At 33.3% G+C, this 13,775-nt stretch overlaps 1 protein-coding gene across 2 annotated transcripts in view; it reads right to left on the minus strand.

Annotated features, from left to right (window-relative positions):
- Positions 1-4,065, minus strand: part of LOC146996759 (UDP-glucose 4-epimerase-like) — a 74,947-nt gene extending 70,882 nt beyond the window's left edge. The window contains exon 1 of one of the 2 annotated variants that reach the window (XM_085818366.1): positions 3,914-4,065. The gene's annotated coding sequence lies outside the window, so the exon portion shown is untranslated. Of the gene's footprint in view, positions 1-289; positions 409-3,913 lie in introns of those variants that run through there. The other variant, XM_085818365.1, reaches the window with a different exon arrangement.
- Positions 4,066-13,775: the final 9,710 nt, after the last annotated feature.

Here is a 13,775-nt window from a genome sequence, read left to right on the forward strand (position 1 = left end):
AAAATGCCTAAGGCCGGCCTTTAGTCACTCACTATATGTTCATGAAGATACTGTATTACAAGAAGAGAAGTAAATAACATTGTGAGCTTTTTTTTTAGCAAAATATTTACTCCCAAACTTACAAAAAATAGGATCCAACAAAAACAGATGATAAAGAATGAAATATTTTTCTCTCGGATAAGAAGGCAAGCAACGAAATATGTTAAAAGCATTTTCATCAGCATAAACAAGATAGAATATTGGATGTTAATAAATGGCATAAGCGACGAGTTAGTGTTTCAGAACTGACCTTCAACCAGTTCGGTGCGGGTACCAGGGACAAAAGCGTCATGTTTTGACCTGACGACTTTTTGAGAGGAAGAAGGGGGAGCTAACCTAGCAACATTCTTTCTTTTCCAAAATTCTCTCCTAAGGGAAAAAAAAAAAAAAAATCTTCCGATTTCTCATTTCTGAAGAAATTGCATATAATTGCCCAAAAAATATGCTATAACATATGTAGAACTTAAATCTATTATTTTATATTATGATTAAAAAACAATACTGTAAATGCTCTAAAATTCTAATTTCAATATGAATAAGTTCTCGATTTTGAAACAGACGAGATTGAAAATACCCATATATGATGAACAAAATGTGCTATTATTCAGTGGCTCATATTTGTTTTCGGACACATGTGTTTTCCAGTTTTATTTACAAATATCAGTTATTAAATATTAGCAAATATCAGTTACTCAATAATAGTAAAAATTGGCCAGTGCCTATAATGGCTGGTGCTCGCCATTTGAGGGGGGATATTAACAAAATGACTATTTTTCTTTACATATATATTACATCATCTATTTTAAAACCTGTTTATTTTGAAAAAAAGTTACTCAAAACGTTTTTCGTAAAATTATATAAATTCTGCAATAGAACTCGCATAAATATTCGGGCAGCTTGAATAAACAGTTTGTATTAATAAAAACATGAAAATAACGGGATGTTTAAAATTTCTTTAGATATCCTTTAGCTAAAACGATCTTTTCACGCGCTTTGGTGCGGATTCAATTCATTTTTTCCCTGTAAAAATGCTCCTTCCCACCCCCCTCGTGTAAGAATTCTTTTTAGGAGAACCTTCGACGAAATATCATGTTCTCTCATCTTTTCTTTCTTGCATGTTCGATAGGATTTTACGTTCGAGTTTTGGTAATTTTAAGATATTTTTTATAATAATCACAAGCAAATATTTAGGACTGTAAATGTTTATCTGGAAAGATTTTACCTACAAAGTTTTCTTATAGATATTTTCAGGTTTTCATTAAGAATATTTTCACTAATCCATTTTAGTTTTGATAAATACCAAGTTTCTTATTGCACAGGCAGCGAAACATCCACAAATCATTATGCCCGTACGTCCGTTCGTAAGTGTTCGTGTTCGTCCTATAAAAATTCGTCTATCTTGCCCAAATATATTAAATTTTGACTTTTCGGCAAATATAACATTGTTCCGTTCATCTCAAAAGTCAGCTTAACTTCAAATTCGTTACATTTTTTTAAACAAAGCTTTTGAAATAAGTAGGGATAATTTCAGGGAATTCCTCTATGCAATAATTTAGTTTTATAAATACTTGAACTTTTATTCATTACATAAACAACAAATAAATTTCTGAAAAGTACTATTTACTTTGATATATATACATTTCAAATTATCAAATATCTTTTATTTTACCAGTTTCATATTTATTCCTTTTTTTTAAACAAAACAATAACATTTTTAGTGTATTAAATAAAGAAATCAATGGACAATACGTAGTAAGAAACTGATGCTGGATCATTTTAATATACACTTGTAACGAAATCAAACTGGATTTAAGTGCATACAACATTACCAATAAAAATCTCGAAGATACAGAGTAGAATTTCTTTTCTCGAGAAATAAAGATCCTTGTAATCAAGAATACTACCGGGATCTTAAATTCTTACTTCGTCTCTTGCGGAAACAACTCATTCCTTCTTAAAATCAAATTATTAATAATTGTTATAAATACCTAGTTATATACGAGTACATTCGAGAAGAGTTCGTAAGATTATAATTTTATGTACGGATCGATCGTCCCGCTCATACTCAGCAAAACACAACATTTTCACCATACCAGTTAAGATTTATGCTCACAATAATACATTTTTAGAGTCTTTGTTCAATTTTTACTGTGTCTGGGGAAGGAAAAAAAATCCTTTATCATTAAAGGACATCCCCCCATGCAATTTCTTTCTCTTCGAAAGTATAACAAATACGAAAAAGTCTCTTTTTAATTTCTGCACGTAATTTCAAAACATATTATGAATAACTTAAATAATCCACCAAGTGATTGATTTGAATCGGAAACGTTTTATTTTCTTATTTAAAAGATTTATGTGGATTCTTCGAGACAAAAATGCATCTCAAAATTAAGCTATGTAATAGGTATTACATTTTCCCCCATGAAGAGTTCTAAGTGTGTGTATGCAATTCATTAGATAAAGCAAATGTTAAAAAAATGAATTTTTTTATAAAAGTTAACTTAAATCACTAAAATTCACAAAAAATTTTCACTTAAATTATAAAAAATATGAGAACGTGTATTAGAATGCAAATAACGAAAGAATTGCGAAAATAATTTAGATTAAGTTAAGCAGTTTAAATCATTGAAAAATTAATAAAAGCATTTTAAAATAAATCTCCAAAAACGAATTATAAAAGTATCACATGCTTCTAAAGTTATATACATTTTCATAATAAGCAAAAAACTTAAAATCTATAACAATCAGATGACTGTAATCAGTACAGTACGTCAAATACTTCCGAAATTGTGTTTCATCGTCAAGTTCTAGCAAAACATATCGCGGCAAAGGATTTCTAGTTGCTAATGCCTCCCGTTTCGATGGGCCTTATTTTCACGATAAGTGTTATTTAAAAGTGCTGATAAATGTTATTAGAGACAAAATCTAGATCTAGATGATCTAGTGATCAACTTGCTTTAGTGTATTTAGAACATTTTAAGGACTTTTAATTCATCCACTGACTTTTCGGATATATTTCCATGTATACAATGGCTCCAAATAAGTAGCGAATTTAATTTTTTTGAAAGCAGTTTTGCTATTGTTTGAATTTACATTCACTTTGAATAAAAATTTATTATAATAATAATAAAAATTTATATGTGTGTAATTAAAAACACATCAAAAGAATGACTACACACAGTTACATAATACGCAACGACAGCATTTTAATATGTATTTACTAAAGGAAAATTTTTAGAGATCTTGGGAGGGAACCGTATTCTAAACATTATAAATGAAATCTGAAACAATATATATATGTATTTATTTCCCTTCCTGTACTCAAACATTTTTGTTACCTGGAATAAAAATTTAACACAAGATAAAAAATTAACATTTTACAGTGACTTAAACTAGTTATCTGTCGAAAAAATAACAATTTTCTTCTAAAATGCTATGCATTTCCTGAGACTTTTTTACAGACTGTTTTAAGACATTTTTCTTTAAAAATAGATTTATTTTTGAATTATTTTGATTTATTTAAAAAGTTATCTACTTTTATAAATTTTATTTTTTAAACAACTTGCAGCTGTGTTGAAAGAGTTACTGCTAAAAAATGTCACTCGTAAAATAAAACTGTAATTAAAGTATATTTGACGAACGCATTAATGCTTGTTAAGTACCGTACTGTATTCTAAAAATGATTCTTTACAAGAAAATAAAACATAACATTTCCACCCTAGATCATTAAAACAGCGCAATCCTTTTAAAAGTTTTGCTTTAAAAACACTTCAAATTGTGTACTACCTAATTATGAAACTGTAGAAACCTTTTTCATTTTGGGATGCAGCTACCTTTAACAAATAAATGTGAAAAGGATAGAATTCCAACTGACCTGAAGTATCTTCTTCTGTCCCCGACACAGCCTTCTGGCTGTCCGTGCAATGTTTGCATCAACTCGCGTGAACTCACTTGTTGCGTTGCTTCCTGCCCGGATGAAATATGAAAAAGTTATTCTGATTGGATGGCCGGGACAACGAGCATTGAGGTCACGCTTATGAAGGTTTCTCCTCCCTCCCGTCAAGTATAAATCCGCTTTCACTGTCAAGCACTGTGAAAGCTACAATTGGTATTATATCTCTTCGAAACAGCTTCAAATTAATTGCGCATCCCAATAAAAGAGGAAAAAATTCAAATCACTGACCAATATAGTCAGTCTTCTTTCATAAGTTATAATTTTTTAACTACTTATTCTAACTTCTTATACCATGGTTATTTAGAAAAGACATGAGTTGAATACGTACATACGCTTTAACTATCGCAATGAATTCGTACTAAAGCTTCTGTTCGTTAACAACGAAAAATTACTCTCCGTGACACCACGAGCTATTTCTTGTGGAACAACACCTTGAGAAACGTTCTCGGTAATGAGATAGTCAAATAACGGATGGGAGTTGTCTAATCCCAACGAATGTTTTCAGCCAGAGTCCGGCGGTTAGATTGAAGACAAACCAAAAATTTTAAATATATATAAAAAAAAAAAAAAAAAAGAAAAGAAAAAGAAAAAGAAATTACAGTAAACGTAATTTACTGAAATTGTATATGAAGTAAATTTTCTTATTTATAATACATTAATTATTTAAAAATTTTTAGCATTGTATGCTAAATTGAACAGTATTATGTAATCGTAACTTATCTCATTTGTCTAACAATAGCATCGGATCAAGTCCACGTGTTTTATTGGGGAGAGGAGCGCTGAATTGCGCCTTTCCTTGGCCTTGGTTACCTTAAAGGTGACAGCAGGACTCTGGCTAGTTCCGCCCCAGTTTTGAAAGAGAATCCTCTGGGAAGGACGTGCTGAAGGGTATTCCTCCTCTCTTCACCTACCACCAAACCATGGCGGTAAGAAAGGAAGGGGTGGCCAACCGGCACTAGAAGTGAAGCACTGCTTCGAAGTTTCGGTCACCAGATGGGGTGTTCTTTGTTTACATTCAGAAGCTCGCTTGACAGTGTTCTGATAGTATTTCGACAAACGACAGTTCCATACAAATCGAAAAAGGGACACTTTGTATAGTTTAGTGACATTTACGCAAAAATCGCATCTTGGTTATTTTTCGATAACTAACAACAGCGATTTTGATTATGTGTGTGTGTGATTATGGCAAAGCCTCGAGGGCTATCTGCCTAAAGGGAGGGATGCCTTCGTGGAGGACTTTCTAGGTAAAACTGGCTCGTATACACGTTACGCATGGGGAAAACCACGAAAACGCCCATGCAGCCAGCCTGCTCGCGGGATTCGAACCTCGGACCGAACTACCAGTGATTTTGATTATGAATTTGTTTTTTAAAATTCTAAGCTGTTGAACTACAAAAATATAAATTTTAACAAAAATGTAATGCTTAAAGAATGAAAAATACCTTACGGTACCTTTAAAATTGTATATGTCTTTCGATACCCTTGATAGAGTATTCGCTACTTTTATTTTATGTTCCAAACGCCAAAATGTTTTAAATAAAATAAATTTTTTTCACATCCATATATTATTGTAACATGTACCTTCTAAAATTTCTTAGAGGACAGGCTTTACTGTTGCTCATTTTAAACTCATCATTTTAATTTTATATATCTGAAAAATAATCCGTTTGGGCTTACACGTTTTACTTATTTGGGTTAATTAAAAATAAAATATAGTGAATGCACAGAAATTAAAGATTTGCACATGCCGGAAATGAAAAACATGAAATATGTATAGGTATTTATGCATGTGATTGCGAAAAGCATGTATCTGCCTTTAACAAAATACATAAATATTCATTAAATTATTTATAAATGTATTTGAAACGAAGAATTTATTCATTTATAAACAACTGTGAAGAAATCTAATTATTAAATGTATCTAATTTATAATGATTATAAATGTTATCTAAATATATAATAACCTTAATATTGAATTGTAAACATAAATTGAAATCTTGTTGACAAATACGTTATAAAACTAATTAAGCAAGAATTGTTCGTACTGGAAAATAATCTGTTAAAAGGCATTGTAAAGCAAATGCTATGAGATGCGCACTTAAGAAAGTAATAGTTTTGGAATATGTATTGTTGAAATTAATGGTAAAAAAATCTGATAATTATGATGATTAAAATTTTATAACTCAGTTAACATTACAACCTTACATTTAACCTTACATTTATTAAACCTTACATTTATATTAACCCCCTTACATTTTATAACTCAGTTACAAATTTTAAATAATACTTAAAGAAATCCTTATTTTATTCCCTTTCAGAAATGTTTAGAGAAAGTTAAGTACTATTTAAAGTATTTCGTTAATTTCTAATAATTCTCTAATGTAAAATGAACCGAATAGAGCATTAATTATAAATTGACTTATATTTTTCGATTTAAAAGATGCCTGAGAAACCAAAAAATCATGTCATTATTTAAGAAAGTGTTTTAGGAAGAAGCTCTATATGTAGACAAAGAAAATATATAAATTTATATGTATATTTACGACGTAATTACAAAATATTTACATCCGATCGCGTCAAAACCCTTTGAACTTATTGGTAAATGACTCAATGATTTGGTCACCACCACGTAGTGACCGCCAGTGCTTCAGAGCAGGGTACGGGAGAAACCTGTTTAGGGCTACTCCATCTTACTTCCTACCTCCATGCACCAAACTACATGAAAGAACTTTCGTCTAGCCGTGTATTTTAAGTACCCTTCCCCCCCCCCATGTTAGAAAGACACTATACGCTTTCAAACATTTAAGGTTTTCCGGGTTTCAAACCCGGGCTCAACAATGGAATAGCCAGCAACACTAAACGCTAAACTGATTAAATGACTTAGCCATATTACTTTAAATTAGAGCTGTACTGCTTTAAATTAAGAGACATTATATGAATGCCTATAAATTAAATGCTAATTATAATTGTTAGTTTATATTTCTCACGTTAAATGTTTAGACACATTTTTACGCCGCTGGGCCCGAGTTCGAATGTGGAGTAAGGCATGGATGTTTGTCACAATAGCGTCTTTGCTTCATGGGGTACTTAAATCTGCCGAGTTAACAGCTTTTTTGAGATGTCACTCATATGGAAAAGGAAAATACGAGACCTTCAAATTCCGTCCCTCAGGATCTGTTCAATCTTTTTTCATGGTTTATGAACTGCGCTGGTGGAGCTAAGGGGGAAAATCGCCTCCAGAGGACAGTACTGTACCAAAAAGAGAAACTAATATGTGCGTTCTGGCCTTTGAGGTGTAAGTAGTGAAAAATACGAGAGTTATGAAATTAAAGATACAGTCTTTACATTATAATGTCTTTCCAGATTTTATTGAGTGGATGGGAGTTATATTATATTAAATTACCAAAGCCCGACAGAACCCGAGTTAAGAACGAATCGGGGGCATTTAATAGTAAAAGCATGAAAATCAAAACTGTACTTTTCCAAAATTTTTATATTGCGTAATTTGCATTCCTAACGGAAGAAAAAATTCGTTAAAGCGTGGAAAAGCCACTCTAAATCACCCGTTTAGAAACTTTTGCAGGATCTGTGACTGAACCGATAAATGAAGATATTTTAACCGAATTAGACGTCCGATTAGAAACCACATGCACCGTGAAACGATGTATAGCTGAATTACAAAAGAATTACTTTAAATTACCTATAAAAGTGGATATTAGTGAAGAAGAAGACATGGAAATTCGTCTGTCTTACATAAATTAAATGTCAAAACGTTTTTGAAAAGTGCAGAAGATTAGAGATGGGAAAAACCGCTTCTTTAATATCCCAATCACATTATGTTTCGGCTACGCGGGACTTGACGTTGAAAGGGACAATTCTCAGAACCCGCTAATTCCAGGAAACCCACGTAGCTAGGTTACCATTTTCACTTACTACAAAGACTTGAACGCCCAACACTACTCGATTATCGCTCAGATTGGGATCACGTGATAATTCAGAAGCAGAACTTTCGTTCTGATTGGTTGTCTCTACTCGGGACAGAGCTCCAGCCGAGACATTTTCGGTGAGGTTTGAAAAATTCCCGTGTAGCCGCAACATTTTTCCGTAACTAGGCGGGACTTCGCTTCCAGCGGGGCTCTTTTTTCTAGGAATCCTCCCATTTTAACCAGTGCTACCAGAATCTCGTTTCTCAGAAAAGTCCCGTCTAGCAGGGACCTCCTAGCCACATGTCTAGCAGTCCCGTCTAGCCATATGTGATAACCTCCTAAGGAATCAGATGGGAACCGTTCGCTCACTGAAGTGAATCAGTTCTTTAAAACGATTCCCCGCTCACTAAAAATGACCTTGATGAACGCGCTCGGAACAAGCGTGGATCAAGAGCGGTGTGAAAACATGGGGGAAAAGCAGAAAGAACTGAACAAGGAGTGGGATCGTTGGAACTCAACCAAACCGCTCATTCTCTGGACTGATTTCTTTCAGTTGTACGTTTGAAATTCCCTAGAAAAAACCTTTCTATATCGAACAACAATAAAATTCTGGAATAAGAAATTGCTAAAAATTAAAAATAATGAAAACTAAACTGACTTTTGTTAAAGATTACATTATTTTATTACTATAATTGATATTTGTTTTGTGCAAAGCACAGTGTAAAAATAAATTTTTGATTGGAGGCAGATCCCAAAGAGCAGAAACTGTCTGCTGACAATACCAGCATTTTCTTTTTTTCTTTTTTCTTTTTTTTCTTTTTTTTTTTTTTTTTCTTTATTTAATTTGACAAAACGATACCGAATATCGCTCGAGGTTCTTCTGTTCGGTAGGGGTCCACATTTTGTTCTGCAACCTTGAAAAAATACATTAGAAGAAAAATTTATGTTTATTACTATATTAATTCTAAAGAAAATTAAAGAGAAATCCACAGCTCTTGATTACAAGGCGTTAGTAAAATTAGTAATTAAGTAAAACTAAAATTTATTATTTTACATAAATATTACAGTAATATTGTATAGAAAAGGCAATACCTAATGTACATAGCTATACTACGACACAGTATTCAGAGAATTGAAATGAAACTCAAAGGAATGGCTCGGAGAATCAAAACTCCACAGGAGCCACATTTGCGGCTACAGCAAGAGTGATGAAAATAAAGGCTCCGTCGAAATCAGATTCACAGATAGAGTGATGAAAATCACAACTCCGAAGGACACAGCTCTACGACTAGAGCCGGAGCGCTGACAGCTGGGAATCCGAGGAACTAGTTCGTATAATCTACATACTTTAAACAAATCCTTGCACTGCCAGATGAGGGGGGGGGGGACTCCATCCATTTGCAAATGGAGGGGCGTCAGTTTCGCTTTCGCTGAGATGCACTGGTTTATTTAATGCTTTGGTTTTTAAATACTAGATGTAACAGAAGCCCATTTCAGTAAATAATAAAGGAAAGAATGCTAGTGTTTACATTAAGAGGAAATCAAATCTTTGGGCACGCTTCCCAACAATAGCTCTCGGTGAACTGTTAAAGAACTGTCGTTCCGTTTTCGCTGGAGCGCTAATGATTCGTTCAGTTGAGTGAATCGGTTCTTTGAATCGATTACGGAGCGGATCGTCCATCTCTAGTTCTTACCCCAATATCAACAAGACTTACAGCAAGCACATCTGCGGTCAGGCGATTCTATCGGCTCAAATGAACAAGCTATTTTGTCATCTGTGTAGGTGGTGTATTTAATTATGGCAAAGCACACGAGGGCTATCTGCCTAAGGGGAGGGATGCCTTTCGTGGAGGACTTTCTAAGGGAAACTGGCTCGTATACACGTTACACATGGGGAAAACCACGAAAACGCCCATGCAGCCAGCCCGTTCGCGGGATTCGAACCTCGGACCGAACTACCAGTGTTCAGCGACTTTACCGCTCGGCCGCTGGTGGGCCATCTGTATAGGGCTTTATGTTTATTAACTTGTTGTCTAAACATTTTCATTTTACTTTAATTTTTATTTTCATATTCCACCAGAATGCAAATCAGTTAATGTATTCAGGCAGAATTTTTGAGTTCAAGATAGAGTTTTTGGCAGCTATCATTGAAAGTTTCGCATTACTTCTCCCAATGACTGTCTTACTTTCACTTTTCGTCTTTAGCTATGCTTAATGTTACTGTTTGGGAGAGCTTCAAGACCTGGGCTGAAGATTTCAAGCGCACTTTGTGTTCCAAGTAATATTTAAATTTTACTTAAACTGTTATCTATAATTCTTTCTCAAGCTGAGATTTATTTAGTATACACATGCTGTATAACCGTCAGTCTTATAATTAAATAAAAAAGTCTTATTTTAAACTTTGTCCTGAGTTGGAGATATTTTACTAAGAAGTTTAAGGCAAAACGATAAATCGCGTGACTGTCTTTATGTGTTCAGAAGTTAACAGCTGGCATAAGGTTGATCCTGGCATCTGTGTGGCCACTCAAGAACTAAATTATTGTGTAGACGTCTGCCATGTCATAAAGGGCTTCCATATCGAACATATGTACATGTCTATAGAAATTTGGAGAGTTAAATTTTAATATTATATCTTCATTTGTGAAATCAATTCATCAATCAAATCACATGTATGTTTACTTTCTGTTCCTTCGATTTTGAATACCTCGTATTTGAAAGACAGTTCAAAATTCAATATCCATTGCTAAAGATTTACACTATCAGACAATAATTGTAATATGTGCACTACGCAACGTTTATTTACCGCGTCATGAATAGCTAGATATATTAATACTAGATTATCTGTGTCCAGAAGGCTATCCAGACGATTAGAGAAATAGTTTAGGGAATTTGCAATGACTGATTACTTAAAAATTCTGAAAATTCCGCTGCATGCCATGCTGAAAAAGTGTAGTATTCACGTTTGTCATGATTGATACTATTGAATCAGATACCACTAAAATTAGTTTAGGTTTGGTTTATGCGAGTACGGCAAAGCCTCAAGGGAAGAGATGCTTTCGTAGAGGACTTTCTAAGGTAAACTAGCTCGTACACGTTACACATGGGGAAAACCATGAAAACGCCCATACAGCAAGCCCGTTCCCGGGATTCGAACTTGGACAGAACTAACAGTGTTCAGCGACTTTACCGCTGGTGAGCTCCATTAAATTTTGAATCTTATTCTTTTTTTAGTGAATTCTTCTATATATACATGGAATCAATAAAATTAGTCAGTCCAAAATTTTGAATTTTTGCTTAACAATTTCTTAAATTAGGATTCATAAGATTCGAAAGTCGAAAAAAGCTCTAAGATTCCTGGCCTAGAATTTAAAAATAAAAGATTCGCGAGACCAGCTTTTCATACAGTCCGCATCTAATGAATTTATTCAAATACCTAAGGCTAGATTTGATAGCAGTATGTTGGAAGAAATGCATTTTCAGGAAAGCTTTCTTATTGAGTTGTGAGTTGCAAGATATGATTATTAATTAGAGATGCAAATGAATTTGACATTTTTAATGGATAATAACCGACATTCACATTGTGGAAGTTGATGAATTTATTGAAAATGTAGACAGTAAGCGAAAAAAACCGGCCAGCTAAATGTGCTGATGTTTACTCCAACAGCATTCACGGGACACTTTTGAAAGAACTGCCTAAATTCTTCCTACAGAGAATTCATTTCGTGACAAAATTCTTCTTGACACCTCAACGCTTGTTTATGTAATTAAATAAGGCAGAACACGCAGAGACAGTCTAAGAGAACTCTCCCGTTTTTACGTCGGTGTCCGCCGAAAACATCGAGGACGAAAACGTCGCGGAGAAAACAACGCAAGGCAAAAACGTCGCGGTACCAAACATCGTGAGAGAAAAGAAAGCAAAGAGGTAACATCGTGGTACAAAATATCGTCATCGGAAATAACGCGGTTCAATAGCTTCGCAGTTTAAAAACATCGTCGTCGAAAATATCGTGGTAAAAAATAAAGTACCTAGAAATCATCGCATGACGATAATACATGCTTTTTTCAGGTTTTCAAAGCCGTAAATGCATTTTCGCACGATGATTTGGGAGCGAAGAAGGAAAGAGAAATATTTTTACTTTTATATTTCACATTTTTGAATGAAATAATAAATTTTTACTGAAGTAAAAAGGAAACTTAAGCATTGAAAAATTGAAAATGAGTAGAAAATTAATGCAACTTACAGCACTTAATAGAATTTTAAATTTACATAGTTAATTTACAAAAGTTCATACATTAATATTTGTTTTATAAATTTTTACTCATAATTTTTCAGAAAAAATACAGCCTAAAAATGTTTAGAAAAAAGAAGATAAATAACTGCATAAGGTTACCTCTTTAAAAATTCTTAGTTAATTATCAGATTACTTTCTTTCACGTTTGTTAATCCGATATTGTTGTGGTGAAAATTATATTTTGTTTTGCTTCCGTTTATTCTTAAAGTGTCATTAACATTTCTTGCGCTTCCAAATCTTTATGCGAACATGCATTTAAAACTTGAAAACACATATGTGCGATTTTATCGCCAAGCGATAATTTTGTAGGTGCTTTATTTTTACCATGATATTTTCGGATACGATGTTTTTAAACTGCGAAGTCTTCAACCACAATATTTTGTACCACGATGTTTTATAATTGCGATATTATATTTTTGCTTTTTTTTCTCCCACGATGTTTTGTACCACGACGTTTTCGCCTTGCGTTGTGTTTTCTCCTCAATGTTTTCGGCTGTAACCTTTTACGTTACACATGGAAACATCTATGTAGTCAACCCGTTCACTGAGATTCTAAATATCTTAAGAGTGTAGAGACATTAGGTATTTTTTGTAAGTAGGAAAGATGAAAATTTAACAACGCCTTCGCCGGAAATCGAACCGCGGACCTCTCAAACGCGTACAGACTCTGAGCGTGCAGACCACTACACCACGAAGGCTCGTTAAGAAGGCGGGAGAAATACCTTATAAGAGTATGCTAATGGAGTTAATGGAAATGCTTTCCCCAAACTTTGATCAACGGTCTTATTGAGAATATAAAATCCACTGTGAGATGTGTGTATGACTCTCCGGAGATCACTTTCCAGATTACTGTTGAACACTTGTCCACATTTGTTTCCGAGGTATCTATTTTTCTTTCCAAAATTTTATTGACAGATATTCAATTTTAATTATTTCATATCATAATTTTTTCGCTCGCATTCATTTTTATCATTTTAGCTTTTATATGTCAGGATGCTGTATCATCCCAAATAAATTAATTTAGCTTTATTCAACAAGTCAGAAATTAATGTTTTACGCATGTAGCTGTAGTTTTTAACTCCACTGTATTAAAAATTTTTTTTAATAATTTATACCCCATACATTTCATCATATCTTTTTTAGGTAACTTGAAAATTTAAGCTTCATTTACCAGCTGTTCAGTACCTTTCTATGTGTCGTATTTTACCACCTATATAAAACATTTTAACATTAATTTGTTATGTTACGCAAAGTCTACAGGTTATATTTCGAATGAAATAATCGTTTTTGCTGGGATTTAGATTGTTTAATTTAAGCAAAACTCAAATGTTCTGATCAAGAACACCCTAGGGGACCATTCTGGCTAGGAATAAGTGCACTAATTAATATGGATAACTTTATCTGAAAAATAGCTTGGATAAATTCAGTTGTTTTGCATTAGAATAATTATTTGATATGTATGTAAAATAAATAAATAAAATCTCTTCAGAATGGCAGATTCAAGGAAAATCAAGATACTGATACATGGAAAGAACCTAACGTACATAATTGAGGGCATTTTCA

Source organism: Stegodyphus dumicola, chromosome 6 (assembly GCF_044657685.1).
Source record: "Stegodyphus dumicola isolate Sdum_Otavi_A_Nest chromosome 6, ASM4465768v1".
Taxonomy (NCBI): Eukaryota; Metazoa; Arthropoda; class Arachnida; order Araneae; family Eresidae; genus Stegodyphus; species Stegodyphus dumicola.